Below are 18,225 nucleotides of genomic sequence, written 5' to 3'. Positions count from 1 at the left end.
GTCTACAGATCATACACTGGGAATCACCGCACTGTGCATTCTTTGTGATACCCACTGAAATAGGTATTGCAGATATCTGTACTGAACACAATTATTGAGTCATTTGTAGAAAACCTAAGGTGAATTAACTTGCCTGAAGGCATTCAGTTCATCAGCATCAAAAGGAGAAATAGACTTGCACATCCCAATTCCTAGTTGTGGGTGCACCCAACATCCTACCTGTCCCTTTGACACTACTGTACGAAGAATGATAAGGTTGCATGAGCAAGAGCTTTGCTTCATCACAGTGGAGCATCGTGTAGCGAAACTGTGTCGTGCCAGAAGCATAAGAATCCATGAAGTCCAGGTTTCCCCTGGATGCGTGTCCTGTGGTTGACAGTAAACTCACGTGAAGTTTATTCAGGTACCTCTAGGGCCTTTCTACAGAGAGATTCCCTGTATCTAACAAATCACAAGCTCTCTTTCAATGGCATTATTTACTGACTCTCCTTCCTCTATCTGGCTAGTGTTTACTGTATTGGTTGTCTTTGACATCTGTCTTTCTGTCATACTTGATTTAAATAAGCCAGGTTACTAGAGAAGACATATGGATAAACACATATACACTGAAATTAGCTTTATGTGAGCATATGTGAAAGGAAACAAGACTAAAATAATCTTCGACCCTTTCAGGAGGTAAAAGACAGCATCCGTAAAATCTCTGATCAGCAACTATTAATACCACAGTATCACAAGCCCAGCCCCTGCAGTTACCAAAGGAATTTCCTGGGAGCTGATCAGCTTTCTTCCTCTCCTCTGAAATCAGATGGGGATGTCCTTGAAGCAAATACATCATTGTAGGAAACAATTAAGGAAAAGGGCAAAGGGGAAGAAAGAATGACTTACGTAATTTAGATACAACATGCTGTGTGAGCGAGCCTGTGGTTGCCATTCAAAGCTATGTAGCGGCGGAGGACTCAATTTTCAGATCTAACCTATTCTCCGGTAGCAGTGCTGGAGAAGCATGAGGTAGGCTGGTGCCTTGACTTTAGCAGACAGGAGAGAAAAACCTGCGTGGCACTAGGGTGGCTTCTCAAGTCAACTGAGGCATGAGCTACCAGCTATTCACAGTTCTACGCCTCAGAGGATCTTAACGCTGAAGAATCCAGCCTAGCCTGAACACAGCCAGCAACTCCAGGGGCTGTAAGGTCACCCTGTATTGTGCATGCAATGCCACCCTCCCTATAAAAAGAGGAATATGGAGTGTGGAAAATCATTTGGCAGTTGGTATTCAGCAGCTCAGAAGAAGATCATTGGAGTAAGCCAGAGAGAATAACAAGAATGCTACTGAACTAATGCAAACTTTTCTAATAGTAAGTAAAAACAAAACCCAAAAATACCCAACTGAAAACCCCGAAACCTACCCACTGGTAATACACAAATGGGATTCTACTAGTTCAGAAAAAAAAATATTATTACTAATGCCAGCATGCATTACAGTTTTAGGGCAAGTAGGTCCTTCTAGATGAATCTGATTTCATTGTGTAAGAGTTGGGTCAAATATCTTGGCTAACGGCCAGCAGGGAACCATCAGTGAACAGAGGTATTTGCAGAGGGGATCTGTGAGACCATACATGCAAGTCCTCCATTCAGGGGAAAGGAAGCCTCACAGGACTCTACACAGAGCCACCTACTTCACTGAGGACCATCATCCAGCTAAGGATGCAGAAGCTCCATAGCTGTCCCTCCAGAGCTTACACAGAGGTGCACTGTTTCATCTGGAAAAGGTGAAGTCCAGGGGAACCTCCAGGACACCCAGGAAAGTTCCTTCACTATAAGTAACAATCGCCATGGCAAAACAAACACAATGACAGAAGAATTCAGAGCAGCTGTCTCAGCAACAGCCAGCAGGAGAAAACTTGCTAAAAAACAGGAAAGGCAAATGAGACGGAAGAATTGTTAAGAAGGAAAAATGATTTGCTAAACGGTAATCATCTTTCATAGAAACCTATCTAAAGCTGGCTTAAATAAAGAACAGCATCTTGTGCAGACCACTGAGCAGAAATGCTCTCCCAGAAGCATGCATATCTGGCACACAGATGTCTGATCTGGTACATGTCGCCCAAACCTTTGCAGTTAACTTAATGTTTTGTCTCCACTGTTACAGATGTGAAACACTAAGTGTTTTTTCTATGAAAGCAAAGAACTGATCGTGTCTGTAAAGAACTATGAAAAGCAATCCAAGTCACTAGGTGTACCTGTTCCTACAGCCATACTATTGTAACGTGACTGGACAGACCATCCTCTGTTATCCTACACTAATCTCTCTAAACTGATCTTTCTAATATTGCTAAATGACGTGGTATTTCTGCACTGTGGAAGAAGATCCAGAAACTGCTGGGTGCAGCCATTCTGTCTATACATGCTGTACATGTCTCGGAACGATTTATATCGCTTACGTCTAGCCACTGTAATTTGAAAGGCACAAACACTGAACTTACAGTGGATTACTGGAGAAGCTCAGTCACTTTCCTGTTTATGCAACTGAATTTCTCAATAGTTTCAAGAAGGGGGAGAACTAAAAAATAAAACAATAGCTAATGTATTTGGACACTTAAATTACTCTCCCATGACCTTTTAAAACAGAAAATTATTTGTCACGCCACTGCCAAAATATGGCAGTATAAACATTTATGTAAGTGAACTGAAACAATCACAAAACTACTGAGCTTCTCTGTAAGCTGATGTAGAGCACCCAGTTCTATATTGTTTTACACACAGTATAGTGCCATTGCACTTTTAGGTTACACAAAGTTTATACCAGTTCACAATTTCATAAGAGAAAATGTACATAGTGACATTTCCTTTAAACTAGTACAGGTTTATTCCAAGAGTACAAGTGGCTTCTTGTTACATGGAATACTGTATTCTAACTTACACAAAGTAGCTCCATTACATGGATTATAAAGCTTGGAATCACTGAAGCTACATGTGACATGGGACTAAACAAAACCACTTCATTCAAAACAGATAGTACTTCTCCATCACAGCTGATGGACAGATATGCTTTACTCAAGTCCTCACATTTAAACTCTGAACTCAAAAGTAAACTTAAAACCACAAAAAAGTAACTTTAAAGACCAGATCTGCAAACATTAATCCAGTGGCGGCATTCCCAGAACAGTAAATGTGCGCATACCACTTTTGTAAAAACTTGCACCGATTTCAGCTAAATCTGAGCTCTTCAATCCTCCTGTCTTTCACCCCATTTGAAAAACTGCCAGTCCTTCCATTGGGATATACTAAATGGGGACTACTGTGGACACGGGCATCACATGCCTGCAAAGAGCTTGCTTAAGGAGTGAAACCCTATTAATAGTGTGCATCGCTACAGAACTATGTTGCCTAGATTTGAAATTGGCCCAGTATTAAAATGTCTGACTGACCAACGAAAGACAAAATAAGGTTTGGCTAAAAAAGCTGCTTTTACTCTTTTATGCACTCTGCTTCACAGAACAGCATGCAACAACAGCCGCTACCTTGTGCTCATATACATAGACCCCTGGTACAAACAAAAATGAGAAGTGAAGATTGAGCTTCTGACTCGAAAAACAGATTTTGTTGAATCTTGAATGAGATTAGGTTTTACGATTTTATTTACCCTCTTTTTCTTCTTTTCATAAAGGTCGTAATTTAAAAAACAAAAATAAGTAGCTACTGACATTTAAGCAGAAGGAATTTACATCAGGCCAAGTGGCCCATTAAAATGTAACCAAGTCACTATCAATCCACGATGGAGGATCTATTCTGTGAAAATCTACCATCAATAATGGGTATTGCTGATTGACAATGCAGTATTTGTGGATTTTCATTGTCCTGTGGATACATGCACAAAATGTAAAAAGCTTCAGTTTCGTGACTTCCAAGAGACAAGGGGGAAGGGAAAAGGGAAAACAGTGATAGTTTCAGGCCAGAACCTAGAAAAGAGCACACCTGGCTTTTTTTCTGGTGTTTTATCTTAAAGTTTCCTCCCTGAAGTCATGCAATTTATTGACCTGATCATTTCAGAGCATATAAATTGGTAACACGGGGACTCAAAAAATATTTAAAAGCTTCCACCTCCGGTCTTTCAGAATTAGTCGCAGTGAGGAGCTACAACATACTTCATGCTTGCATGGTACTGGTAGAGCATCCTCTGGAGAACTACTATGGCTACTTCACAGCAGAAGGGGCCAGGCGAGAAGGTTGCAACAGGTTGGCTCTTCGATGCCTTCAGAATCAGCTGGGAGAAATGCAGACCCTGCCCACACCCTCTGCATTGCCTCATGCACCTAAGCACCTGGCCTTCTAGACTTGATGATTAACCTTCAAACCGTCTGAGATGTGGGATCGTCCTGAATGTCTCCCGACACTCTTGAGGAAAGTTTACTGCGCCCCTAGCATACCTTTTGAGAAAGAGCAGTCGGGTTGTAAGTGGAGCTCTGCCCACACCCGGCCATGTGAACCTCCACAGGCAGTGAGCAGGGACAGCTGGCGAGGACATCAGGTGGGGCGGAAGGAAGCCTTCTGTGGGTGTTGAGCATATTTGCTGTAGACCAACCCACCTTTTCAGAATTAAATCCACATCCTCTGCTGTCACAGACCCAAATGTGTGTGTGCTCTTACTCAAGCCTAGTTACTTTGCTGAAACATAGATGGCACAGGAAAAGACATGGTTCTTGCAGAGGACCAAGCAAGGACTTAAAAGGGATTAATCATGCTTTCCCAACAAGGTCAAAAAAGCAGTATTATCACATTTCTTTTAAAAACCACCTCTTTTAAACTAAAAAAGTTATAATGAAACCAATTAAAAATTGACAATCACATTTCTTAAAACACAGCATTTCTTTTCATTTTTGGGGGAGGAGAAGGGGGGAAAGCCAAATCATATATATACATACATATACACACACACAGACACACACACTGTGCCTTCTTTAAGAAGATAAATAAGATGTTAGAGAAAGCTTCCCCGAGTCTGAGAGGAAATCAAAACTTGACTAGAGCTCTTTGTCAATTCCATTCTACTAATACGGTTACATTTCTTTAAGAAGGCTATACTTCTTGTACCATATGTTCTTCCAGCATTTTGCTTTCATCTACATATTTTGCCTTCTCAAGCAATAGCTTCAAACTTGTATTTTTCCACTGTAAACTGACATCAGCCCAAAACCTGCCCCTTAACTGTTCAAGGGCATGTAGGCACAAAAAAAATATTGTCCTCCTAACCAGGCTGGGCGTGGTATTTGAATGTTGTACATTCCTTCAGTTAATTGAAAATTATATCTCTCTTTTCAAAGGTTCAGTAAACAAATGGCTTGGCAAAAAGACGTTGAGAAATAAGCCAGGAATACCTATTTCAAATAACTTTTATTTCAAGTATGCCATTAATACATATGTTGATACACAACAGAATTTCTGATGCTGTAAGCCAACGTCCTCCTTTAAAAGGAAGAGGAAGAAAAATCAGAAAATAGGGCACTACCAAAACCTAAGAACTTGGCAGTGAGCCAAAATGAAGATCTGTATGTACAGCTTTGCTAACCTTAATGGCTCATCACAAAATTGAGACCCAGATCAATACAAAGTAACAGAAATTCCTTCTCCTCCCCCCTTTTTTTTTCTCTCCAGAAGACCCACTTGTTGCAACCATACTCATTCTCCAAGACATGTCGTCTACTACTGACATGCAGCTGTTCCACAGCACAGGTTTGGGGAGATTTCTGAGCCTCTATCAATACTATTATTATTTCATTTATTTACCGGGTACACTTATCTGGAAAACAATTTTCTATAATATTGATTCATAGAAACTGCATACACATTCAGAGACCCTAAATACAGTTTCAGGAATTCTTAAAATAATACCAAATGGATGACTCGGAAGCAGTCAGCTGAACATTAAGAAAAAATGTTTATATGCTGGGATATGCCGACTTTGAAACAGCCTGTTTCTTTCAAACACTGAAAAAGGATAGCCTGATTTTTAGGGCTCTTAATATTGATTCTTAAGCCTTCTTTTTATGCAGCCATGCTAATGAAATTTCAACAAATTTCAGCATTCGCTATCAACTCTTAAAAGTAGTATCTCAGATCCCTTTTACCTTGCCTTTTGTTACATTCATGGATTTGCTCCTTAAAACTTAAAGCAGTCTGCTTTTCAGTTGAAAGAGATGGAAATTTTCAGAACAGAAAAGCACACAACAGAGAAGGTTAATTTCAGCTAAATGCTGTTGGCACAGCTGACCGCATTTCACAACAATATGAATACAAAAAAATGTATTTGCATATGGCAGTAAGAACAGCCCCGCGCGCTCCAGCTCTCGGGAGCCAGCCCGACTCTCTCATCTGCCATCACACAATAGGCAGGGACTGTGAACACAAATTGTTCTCTGTGCTAAAATGTCAGTGCTCTCTGGTCCAGACTTCAAGCTGCAGTCATGCCCGTTTGTCTATCGGGTTGAAGAAAGAATTTTCTTAATAGTTCTACTTTAAATGGTCAATGGGGAACGCTTCCCATGATGCACTGAGTGCTCACTATGTCCTTCTGGCCAGGCAGCACAGCCCATCTCCCAAAACTATTGGTTTGTTAATTCAATTGGTACAACACATTCAGAAAGTTGGAATAAAGTCTCTGTACTCCCGACAGTCTACTTCCAAATTTAATATCAGAGAAGAAAAAAAAATAATTTTAACACTACTATTGAAAAGAAAATATAGTTCCACTGGCCACAACTCCAAGTAAAACTACAGCTTTTCAGAAAGTATGTGTCGCCTCCAGAGTGGAAGCAGCATATGTGCTGTTCCCTGGAGGTACTAACTCATTTCTCCGCATTACTCTTAAATGCTAGTCCACTCCTTCCAGGAGCTGCCATGTTGGTGTGATCAGATTAAACAGGTTTTTTATTCACAGTCACGAGGCTCCTCACTGCTCTCTGATCTCAGCACAGAAGGTCAACTGCATAAATACAGGGCAACTGAAACTGCACAGTTACGACCAGACATCCTGTTTGCTGTGAATTCTAATTTTAATACTTTTATGATGTTAATAACGCCAACTCCCGGTTTAACCAGTTTGCCTTCTGTTATAATTTATCCTGCAGTTAGTTAATCCAAAAACACTTTATCAGAGAACCCAGTGTGTACAGATTCTACTTCTCACTGTCAGTTTTAACGTGTCTTTTCCCCCCCAAGCTCCTGCATTTCGGAAGCTTTCCAGACTGTTCTGAGAAGCAAAGACAGAAGTTTTCATAAAGACATCAAAAGGGTCCCCCTGTTATCTAATCTTAAAGCAGTGTATTCAAAGAAGATTGTAAACATTTGGCTTCTGTATGGGAGCCAAGACATTAGAAAGAATACAAAACTCAAAACATTTTATGCAGAAATTTCCTAATAGTGAACTAGCCAGGAGGCCGTGAAGGTTGGGAATTGCTGCGCACCCTCAACACCCACTGGGAAACGCATATTCCCATTTGGGACAAAGCCTTTCTTAACAAGGACAGGTACTCCTTCCCTGAAAACTTACAGCGTGGATCCCATCTAAACTCAGGTTCACCTCCCATACTGGCTTTTCTTAAACGATTTCTTCCTTCTCTTTGAAGTAATAACCAGGCATCTCTCTCAGCCCTCTTCCGTTTACTTATGGTGTGACTGTAAATACTCATTCACTACTTCTTAGCGGATGCTCTCTCTTACACACACTTCAAGCTCAGCAGCTCGGGCTGAAAGGCAACCAGCTGTCTCTTGCCCTCCCCCAGTTTACCAGCCATCTTGTTAATTGACCTAGCAATGGTTTTAATTTTAAAAGAGCTTTTTGACAGAGAATTCAGATTGACTGGCGTATAAACAACATATTCAGTCCTTACATCTTGCTCAGTTCAAACATATCTTCTCTCACTGTATGGACTGCAGATTTCCAGAATGAATGCTACACATCAAAAAAATGAAATAAATGCCTAAAACAAAAACCGCATAGTAAATAGTGGAAAACTTGATCTTTTTTCTTTCCAGGGGGAATGCATTTAAAGCCTGCAAAAGACATAAGGCTGAGAGAACTAGCATCAACTCAGAGCCTCAGTTGTTGATACGTATCTTCAAATCTATCCTATCCTTGGCTTTTGCTGAAACACTCAACTCTCGTTAGCTGTTTTAGGAGCCATTCCTACTGAGAAGGCATAAGGAATGGCTTACCTCACCCAAAACACTCAGCAACCTTTAGATACAGCTAATTTTTAGCTATTGCTGATCTTAAATCAAGAAACAAAAGGCTTTATACAGCCACTGTTGTCCCCAGAAACCCAGTCCAGTTATCAAAACTGTCAGCATACTGTAAAAACATTTAATCTGGGTAAACATTTAAGAGTTGCTCTATTGCTATTTGGGTAAAAAAACCCCAAACAAACCCTATTCTGGAACAGCCTACTTTGTAGCAGAAAGGCCTACTTCAAAAGCACTAGTCCTCAGAAGGTGACTGCACCTTCCTTTAGCATCTAAAATGACTGGGAGAGCTATTGGATGGAGCCAAAGTATGTACTGGTTTTTTGACCACATGTAATCCCCACTTCCAAATTATGATCCTGGTGTTATTGCTGATTAAGTGAAGATACCTTGATGAGGTGTCATCTGTATTTGAGCTAAAATGAAACCATCACATTCTTAACATAATTTCAGGTTTTATGTTTTAGCATTTTCTGTGCATCCAAAAATGCCTAAAATCCTTCATAAACTTAACACAGGCACATTCATGAAGAACCGGTTCTCTGCAGTTTATATTATATGAACAACGGTACAAAAAAAAAAAAAAAAGAAAGAAGGACAAATGTGTTGGTAATAGCATGGAGTTGCTCCATACAGAAAGATGTATTCACTTCCCATTGGTTCAATTAAAAAGACAAAACAAGCAGATGTTAACTTTTTATCTTCTCCCTCATTTTTCATAGGCAAACCAGGAAAAAAATGAGCGTAATAGAGGTTTAAATTGGGTAAAAGACAGCTATTCGTTACAGTAGTGTATCTATAAACACTCTCTGGTTAGAAATGGATTTTCACCCTAATGATAGCCTTTTTTGCAAAGGGAGGAAATAAAGAGGTTGCTGAAACTTGTCTTCCCTACAAAGTAATGAGGAAAATGAGAGTAGGGAACATGGTAAGAGGCCAATGTGAAGATGCAGGCAGACAGGATATGATGCAAGACAGGAAATGAAAATAAAAGGACTGCATTTGCTATGTGGTACTGCACAGAGACTGACTTAACGATTGTGTCACTCTACCTTTCATTTCCCCCTAAGCACCCAGCGCTGCTAACGCTGACACCAGGAAGGGACTAATCCAGCAGGAACCGTGGAGAAGATTCAGGTGTAGATGGTGACTGCCAAAATTTTTAACATTGTTTTCTCTAATCACACATCAGTCTAAACTTGTGAAATACACAGTTATTTTCAAAGCATAGCACAATTCTGAGTTGAAAAAAAAATTGTGTGCGATGATGGGTCATTTCAAAGTTTAATAGAAATTTCTGCCTGAAGTGGCATGGGAAAACATTTATTTCATGATTCTCATTCATAATATAACCCGAAATACTGGCAGGAATAGCTGCAGCACCCTGCCATAAAGAATCACAGCAATATAGATATAAAGCAGGCCAAGGAAACAAATAGGAAGTCCATTTGGCCATTGCCACATCACAGAAGACATTTACTAAAGTATTTAAAAAATACAACTGAAGGCTAAACAGAAAAAAAAAGACCCAAACCCCAAACATTGTCTGGTTGAAATACATGGGATAGTTGTATGAAGCTTCAGGTCTTTAGAAAAAAAGGGAGAAGCCCTTTTTGGGGGGATATCCTCAAACAAAGGAAACTTGGGCAAAGAAGTTTGAGGGGGTTGCTTTTTAAGATTTAAAAAGCTCTCTCTTTATCTCTTTATCTATGTCCCTTCAAGTCCCATAAACAAGAACCTTTTGTATCCTGAATATATTTTTGACCCAACACAGAAAACATACATGAAAACAATTTGCATCCCAGTTGCCTGTTCTGTCAGTCACATGCTTCATAAAAACTTCAAATAATTCTTGTCTTGTAACCATGCCTAATTTAATATGAAAGTCAGAATTTCAGCTCAAACCCTCAGGGGAACTCAGCTGGATTTACCGTTAAATCTTTGCCAGTGCTTTGGAAAGAGTCCGCATTGCAAAACACCCACCCAGTCCACTCTTAACTAAGCCAAGATGGCAATACATTCAATAAACTGGGAAAAAAGCCACTTGCACTATATGCTAGCTTCCAGAATATGAAGGATATCCTTGTAAGGGCATCTTTTAACTTGACATTCCCTCCATATATCTTTTCATTCCCATCACCTATCTCCTAACGTTAAAATCAAACGCAACATAACTGATTAGCCAAATTCTCCTTACCTGTAACTTAAAGCCACTTTACTTCTATGTCCAGTTTTACAGTGTTTTACAGGCCAACAGCGGGGCTATTTGTAATACTCCTGCAGGAGAACAGAAGCCTCCCCAGTGGAAAATGCAGGTAGTGGCCAGGGAGGTAGAACACAAAGAGAAAACCTCGAGCTTTGGCTTTCCTTCTGCAACTCCTTTCCATGCCTTTAGTGGGCATGGTGGTGTTTAGTGGGCATGGTGGTGTTGGACTGACGGTTGGACTCGATGATCTTAGAGGTCTTTTCCAACCTTAATGATTCTATGCCTACCTAGATCTCCTCAGACATCACCTGAGTAGCAATAAGCATTACAAAATCTCAAGGATATTATTTGTGTTGATAACACTTAATGGCTTGGTCACTTCCCATTTTCTGACTTACAAATTTGTAAGAATTGTAAATATAATTAGAATCACAATAATGAAAGCGATGGCATATTGATCCAACTTCTTTTACTTTCCAGTTTTTCCTCTGTGTAATTAATATTGAGCTTTTTTTTTTTTTTTAAATCTGTAGGTGAGTAATCCAGAGTTCATGTTTCTATGTCCATAATCAGGTTTTCATAAACTTTAACAGATACTCGCAATGTTATGGCCAGGTAAAACTCACACAATAGTCTTCAAAAGTAACTCTTTTCACTAGCAGATTTGTTGAGTCACAAAGGATTTTTATTCTGTCATGAAAAGACATTTTTACAACATATTAATCACTTGGCTACCATATTCTAAGCTGTGAGGGTAATAAAAACATTCAGATGAAGATGGCTCAGGAAGAGATAAGCTGAAAACCACTAGCTTTTTATTGATGAAAGGAGTACAGTCAAACACTGGCTAGCATATGATTTGGAAACATCAAGTTGTATCGCAAGACAAATATGGGTAAGATACTGAAAAGCTGATGTCTAGCACAAAGAACAATTAACATTTCAATTCCCTTACTTGAAACCATCAGTCATTGCTCTGACACCAGCAACAACAAACAGGAACTCCCTGAACTCTAACAGTCACTACATCTACCAATCTCAGCATCTTTTATAAATATGAACTTGGCATGACACGTAACAAAACACTTAGCTAAGTATATTTGTACATTACAAAGATGCAGAACTTTAAACCGCTTACCCTCTCTATATAGCACAGCTCATTTGTGTGGTAGAAGAAAGGATAGTAAGTTTCAGTAATTCTGCAGTCTATGCGTGTTTAAAACAACATCTCTGTAGAAGTTTCCCAGATTTTAATGCTGGAAATGGAATGAGGAGCAACGGTAGGGGTTACAGAAGCACACTGATGCACCCAATTTCTTTTTATTTTAAAAAGAGGGACATATCAACTAAAGCAGCAGCAGCGCCATGACCTAGGTGTAAAGATGCATTGGGACCTATACCTCACTCCTCAGCTGAATGCTCAGGTGGAAAATAAGCAGGATATAAGCTAAGAAGGAAACCAGAATTCCTAATTGCTCAGCCATCTTTCTGTCACAGCAAATGTGATGTCATAAAGACAACACAATTATGGAGCAAGAAAGTGATCTTTTAGACATGATCATCTCACTAGACTGCAATAAATCAAACCACTCACTGTGTTTGATTTAGACCCACAATGAGAAGAATCATGGATACATCGGGGAGCGCTTTCTTCTATACCCAAACAGTTCAAGTATGACAATCCTAAATGGAAGTTTCTGAGTACCTTCTGTAAAAAAACACAGGCACCCAAAATAAAGCAAAAAATTGCAAGCATATGGCACCATGGAAGAGTAAACAATATTGCTTTCAGGCCTAGCCAAGGGATTACTGTTACATGAGGAAATCAAGGTTGACTTTTAAAAATCTAAAAATAATTCTAAGAATGCTTCCTGTCTCAATGCTCTGGACAAGAGAAAACAAATGAAAAGACTTAGCATCTACACGCCATCTAGGTCATTGGTATTACACAACCTCCCTTTTCAAAAACATTTCAAACAAATTCCTATACAGGACATTCACAGGCTTTAACTGATTAAAAACAAGTCCAAGATATGAAATACACCCTGGAAGTACAAAATGGCTTGTTTGCAGAAAAAGTCCCTATGTCCCTGACAAACCAAAAGAGAATCTGATAGTCTGACCAGATACTTTTAATTAAATATAAGTCATTAAATATTTACTTACATGCCACTTTATACCAGAAGGCTAGATCACTACACAGGACATTCACGCAAGATACTTAACTCTGTATTTCTGTCTTACATAGTTGCAAAGCAGCACACATCATTAGGAGAAGTATACCTCTATAGTAAAGAATTATGTATGCAATTGTTCTTTTATCATAGGTTCCAGCTCTGCACTACTTCCAGCTTAGTAAGACAGGAGCAGACTTGTCCCTCATACCTCTTTCTATGCTGTGCAGACACAACACACAGGCACATTTCTGGCTTCTAAACTAAGTATCATGCCCTCAACACCCTATCATACCATGCCTGAAAGTTTTACGATCAAAACTACTTGCACTGAAAAACACGATTTAGCAAGCTTTTATTAATTATTCTACTCTCCCTTTGTGTTAAAAGTTACAGAACTGCATACACTCATTTAGACAAAGACAAAAAGGTAAATAGCCGTCTATTAAATTGTTATCCTTTAAAATACAGTCAAAGCCAACACTTATATTTGATACTTACCATCAGAAATCACTAACCATAGCCCTAATTCATTACTAGAAAGTATGTTCTATTGCAGTATAAATATTGATGAAACGAATCCTCCCATGCTCAAGTTCATCTTTTCAGTTACACTGCTATATGCACTGTGCCTTTCATAGTACTACTGGGGAGATGAAGTCACAGCACTAGCTTCTGTTCCCACCTCTGCTACAGGTTAAAACATCACCAACCTCTCCATACTTTGGTGCATACAGCACAAAGTGCTTGTGCTGGTTTTGGCTGGGATAGCGGCTGCGTGGTGCTTAGCTGCTGGCTGGGGTCAAACCACGACACTGCCTCATGGAAAACTGTGTGGCTTAATTCTTTGGTATTTATAACCCAGAGAGCCCTCAGGTGAAGGTCTGTGTTAGGACACCAAACTCGAAGACTTCAGTCCATTTCCTTGCCCTGCCCAACTTTCTCAGGTATCTTCGGACAAGCTACCTAGCATCTCCATGCCTTGATTTACCATCTGTAAAATCAAGATATTCTGATTTCAAGTCTGAAGGACAGAGAATTTTTAAGAGAGACATTACATGTTTTTGAGGTATCTCATGCAACAGTAATAAGGTCCTTACATAAAAAAGCACTTTGCAATCATTTAGTAGAAGACACTTTGTAAACACAGAGTTGCATTAAAACTGTATCTTGGCACTACTAGGTAGTATGTTCTGAGATGTCTAGAATCTCTCAGCTACTTTTATACAACTCAATCCTGCAACTTCGAGCTGCTGTAAAATTAGGAGCAATACATGTAACACAGAAAAGCATTTTGTTGTCATGTATGTTTCCTCTCCTGTGCTGATAAACAAGCATGGTAGTTTTTCAAAGAAGGTGTTACAAAAAATAAGAGGGTGTATTAGAACAAAAGTATGGTATATTAATTACTTAGATTGGAAAAGGTTTCAAAATGCACCTTCTGTTCACATATCTGCATCTATAAAATCAGATAAGCTGAAATCACTCTCCCCAGTTTCCTAGTCTCTTCAAGCATTCACTTCTCCTAAATATGAATGCCTGTGTTGCTTGTGCTCCGCAAAAGATAAAATTCAAAACTTTTTACTTCCTTCTATTTCTTAATAAGCATTTGAAAACCTAAAAGGCTTACTCAGGGTAACACCTGTTGTCAAAAAACAGGCCATATTTATCAAGCCACAATGAAGGTAAATTTGGGTGATAAACATAGAATTCCATCTTGTGAGTTTCTCACACTATAAACTGGCATACGCTCAGAAGGGCATCTACTTTTGCTTTAACAAGCAAAAGAGGGGAGGGGAAACTGCAGCTCATAGAAGGAAACTGAGCCTAAGACAAATGAATTCTACAATTATCCTCCCTCAAGTATTATCTCCCCCCAACAATGGTTTCACCTATACTGTAAGATATATTAAAAAAAAAAAAAAAAAAAATCACACCACATCTCCCAGTAAAAAGCACTCCGGGCAATTAGGAGAAGTCAAATCTCCTCTTCAATCAGAAAAGTGGTCACTTGGAAAGAAGATCTTGAGGATGAATGACTAAGGCCTGGTTCAGCAAAGCGTTTAAATATATGAGTAGCTTTACTGAATTCGTCAGAAGTACAGCCAAAACACAAAGAAATCTCTCGAATTTAAACAAAAACAAGACAACCATAGTTACTGCAGAACTGGCACCGAGCTGGTCATCTTTTCTTTGAAATAAACAGGAACTTGAGCATGGAAACATTTAATACACTCTAGCTTTATTTCATTTCCTTTTGCAATACGGATGAGGGAACATAAGACACTCATCAGTCTTCCATGCTAAGGCCTAAGCCCCTTTTTTCTCAGGTATTTGTGTTAGGAGTGAAGAAGGAAACCAACTGTAAGGCAAATTCATTACGTGGGTGTTCACCGCATTTGGGGCATTCGACCTGTAGAGTACGTAGGACATAGTTCATAAAATCACAGTATTAAATTCTGTGAGAAGCAAAAGTAAGAAATCCAATTGCTTAGGAACTTGTGTCTCATGACCAAACTGTCTCATAGGCTCAAAGTGTCAATAAAAATGTTTCCTGTAGTTGTGACAGTCATAACATCTTCCCCCTCACGTGTCTGTTAAGATTCCCAGAAATAATGGAGCTCACACTTCTGCCTTGCCTTTATGCAGGCTTTCCCCACAGCATCTCGTACAGGAACATGGCAGATTTAGAGCACTAACAAGTTTCATTGAAAATGCCCAATGGATGCCTAAATTACAGGCAGAAAAAGGGAGAAAGACACATACAGAACAACATAATTGCCTAAGCTTCTTTTCCATCAGCAATTTTTCTAGATAAAAATAAAAGCTTTTCTTGAAAAATGATTGTTAACTAGAACACAGTTATAGCACAGGAGGACAACAAAATTCTTGTACCTTATTAAGCAAATTGTCACTGGCAATCATGTGTGAATCAGAACCGGAAAATACAAGTATCATACCCTGTGCTTCAAGAATGCTGTTCAGATATGGAGGCTGCCTGGGTGGAGCTCAATGTAGGATAAGAACTTTGCTTAATTGTACAAAGAGAAAAGGAAAATATCTTCTGTTCACTCATCCATAGTGAGACTGCAGTCCCAATAAAACGACAGATATTAGACAGCTTGTGTCTTATATCTCATCAGTTCAAGAATATTTTCTGTATTTATGTAGCATATACATAGATATATATTTATATAGCATAAGTATCCATGCTAATGTCGAAACACTGTAGTCTAGTTTCAAATGTTGGTATAGGTTTCACAAAACTGGTAAGTGAAGCGTCTGATGAGAGGAACTAGACAATTTTAAGTAGTCACTCCATTTGTGCCTACAAGAAAAGTAACACAAGAAAATATATGCAGAACAGACCAAATGGGTATAGTACAATTTACACACCTTTAAGAATTCAATCCCGTCTGTTTAATTAAAGCAACAAAGAATGTATTTGCTTTTAACAGTGAGCTACCTTCCCGCTCTAACAGAGCTTCCTGGCAGGGCTGGAAGCAGAGGAGAGGATGACAGTATTGCAAGTTGTACCCATGACTACTTTTAGTACTATGGCCATCAAAAAGCAAATTAAGAACTACCAAAACCTTTTTAATCGGTTTTGTAAAAGGTCTAGCCTTCACCTTCTGTGCTTATATATTTCTTTACATAACAATGTCCACACTTACAGACTCCTATACGTGTGCTTTTACTATACAGTATGTGAACATAATCTAAACTGAAAAAAGACACAGAATGAGGACAATAGCTAAGACTGGTCATCAAAAAATGGTTAAGCCTATTTCTGACAATGCGTAATAAATGTAAGACTGAAATAAAACACATGTAAGACTGAAATAAAGCACACGTTTGAGCCAGCAGACCATTAAACCTCCTTCGGAGTCATTACAGTCAATCACATCAAGAAGAACTTGGGGACATTTAAATCAAGTGGATTATTCAGCTGCCATGCACAAGTGTATAATCTCAACTAATAAAAAATCCATTGGAAGTTCTGTAGAAGAAAACTTATGGAGTGTTTGAATGCAGCGTACCACTTTTTTCCAAACGTAGCAAGTTGCTCCAGTTGCAAATGCCCCGACAGGGCCAGCCTTCTTTCGGCTCCTAAAACTCACTACATCACCGCTTAGAATTCACTGCATAAACACTGGTGGAGGCAGACATTTGAGAAGTACTAAAAATGATCAAATGCTTTTTGTTTTTCTGTTATTTTGGAAAGAATGAAACTGTTCTCACATTTTCCATTTCCTGTTTTATTAAAGACAAAAGGTATCTGTAAGCTAAGGTACAAAGGAGCACATTTCAACGACCAAAAACAGGGCTTTATAACTAGGAACAACAGCAGACTGAAAAGTTAGTGGCGTTAGTAGAACCCAGTAATGTAATTCATCTTGTTAGTATCATATGATAACATGCACAAACATCGCCTCATTAAAATGCCTCCAATAAGACTGATTGCCAAATAGTGCTCCATCACAGGCGTGTAACTAATTCTTCCTACAAATCAAAAGGAAAAAAACACCCACTAAAACTGCCTTTTTCTTTCCCGCTCAAACCTTGTGTTTTACATTAAAGTGACCTTAATCTTTCACTGCACAGGATGGCTGCTGGCTTGGACTGCTATAATTAACAGTGATGTAATTATCTGTAAACTTTAAACTATTTCAACACATGGCCATGCTGGCCTGAGTTCTCCTAATTTAGAACTGGTCATCTCAGAGTCTGAAAGGGAGAGGGTGCATCATAATATGTGTGATGGTAAGTTGCTTCATTGATCTAAAAATGTGTCCTGAATGTGGCCTAATAGGAAAATTCACCCTTTGACAACATAATAATATCCATCTGGGAGACTCAATGTGAAATACGCTATGCAACAACACTTCCTTGCTAATAGAGATGGGAGCTATTAGAAAGGAAACTAAGATCCTTACACAACACTACTGCAAATAAGATACAGCTGAAACTGAGGTCAGAACTGGACTAATTTTTTAAAAATTATTATTATGGGTAAACAAAAAAATCCTCTTTTTTAAAAGTGAACTTTGAAGCGGCACTATCCTAGAAAATAGTATTTTTTTTGAGCTGTACAATTAGTTTCCAAACAATCCATAAATACAGATATTTTTACGGAGATGGAAAACTAAATGCTGAAAGTGTTTCATTTTAATGGCCTAAAATTATATTCATATGTATTCAGGGGAAAGGTTTTTAAAATGACAGGCTCTATTTCTTGGACAGCTTAACAACATTTACTGCAATTCAGCTCTTGTACATGAGGTGGGTATAAAATTTTCCATCCGAATCCCTATTTGCCAAAGGAATTAGATGTTATCTGTCATCAGTGAAGGCCAACAAATACATTTACAGGGTTCCTAGAAAGTTCTGTGCGATTAACAGAATTTGGAAAGGTAAGGTATACCAAATGACTCCACTGAACACTCTCTGAAGAACGCTTTAGGACTTCTTACCATGTTTCTTTTAGCTGTTAAGCACTACACAGTGCACAAGCTCAAGAGGTGTATTTCAGATTTGATCCTTGCTTTGATTCTCAGTTTGGCACATTCAAGTAAACACATTCATTTTGAGAAACAAAAAATACATGGT

The 18,225-nt window shown here is 38.9% G+C and overlaps 1 protein-coding gene across 8 annotated transcripts in view; it reads right to left on the bottom strand.

Moving 5' to 3' along the window:
- AOPEP (aminopeptidase O (putative)) overlaps nt 1-18,225 on the bottom strand; it is a 230,758-nt gene that overhangs the window by 73,234 nt on the left and 139,299 nt on the right. The gene's annotated exons all lie outside the window — the stretch shown is intronic.

This window comes from Aptenodytes patagonicus, chromosome Z, assembly GCF_965638725.1.
Source record: "Aptenodytes patagonicus chromosome Z, bAptPat1.pri.cur, whole genome shotgun sequence".
Taxonomy (NCBI): Eukaryota; Metazoa; Chordata; class Aves; order Sphenisciformes; family Spheniscidae; genus Aptenodytes; species Aptenodytes patagonicus.
The sequence above is the reverse complement of the archived record's forward strand: the minus strand, read 5'-3'. Positions and strand labels throughout refer to the sequence as shown.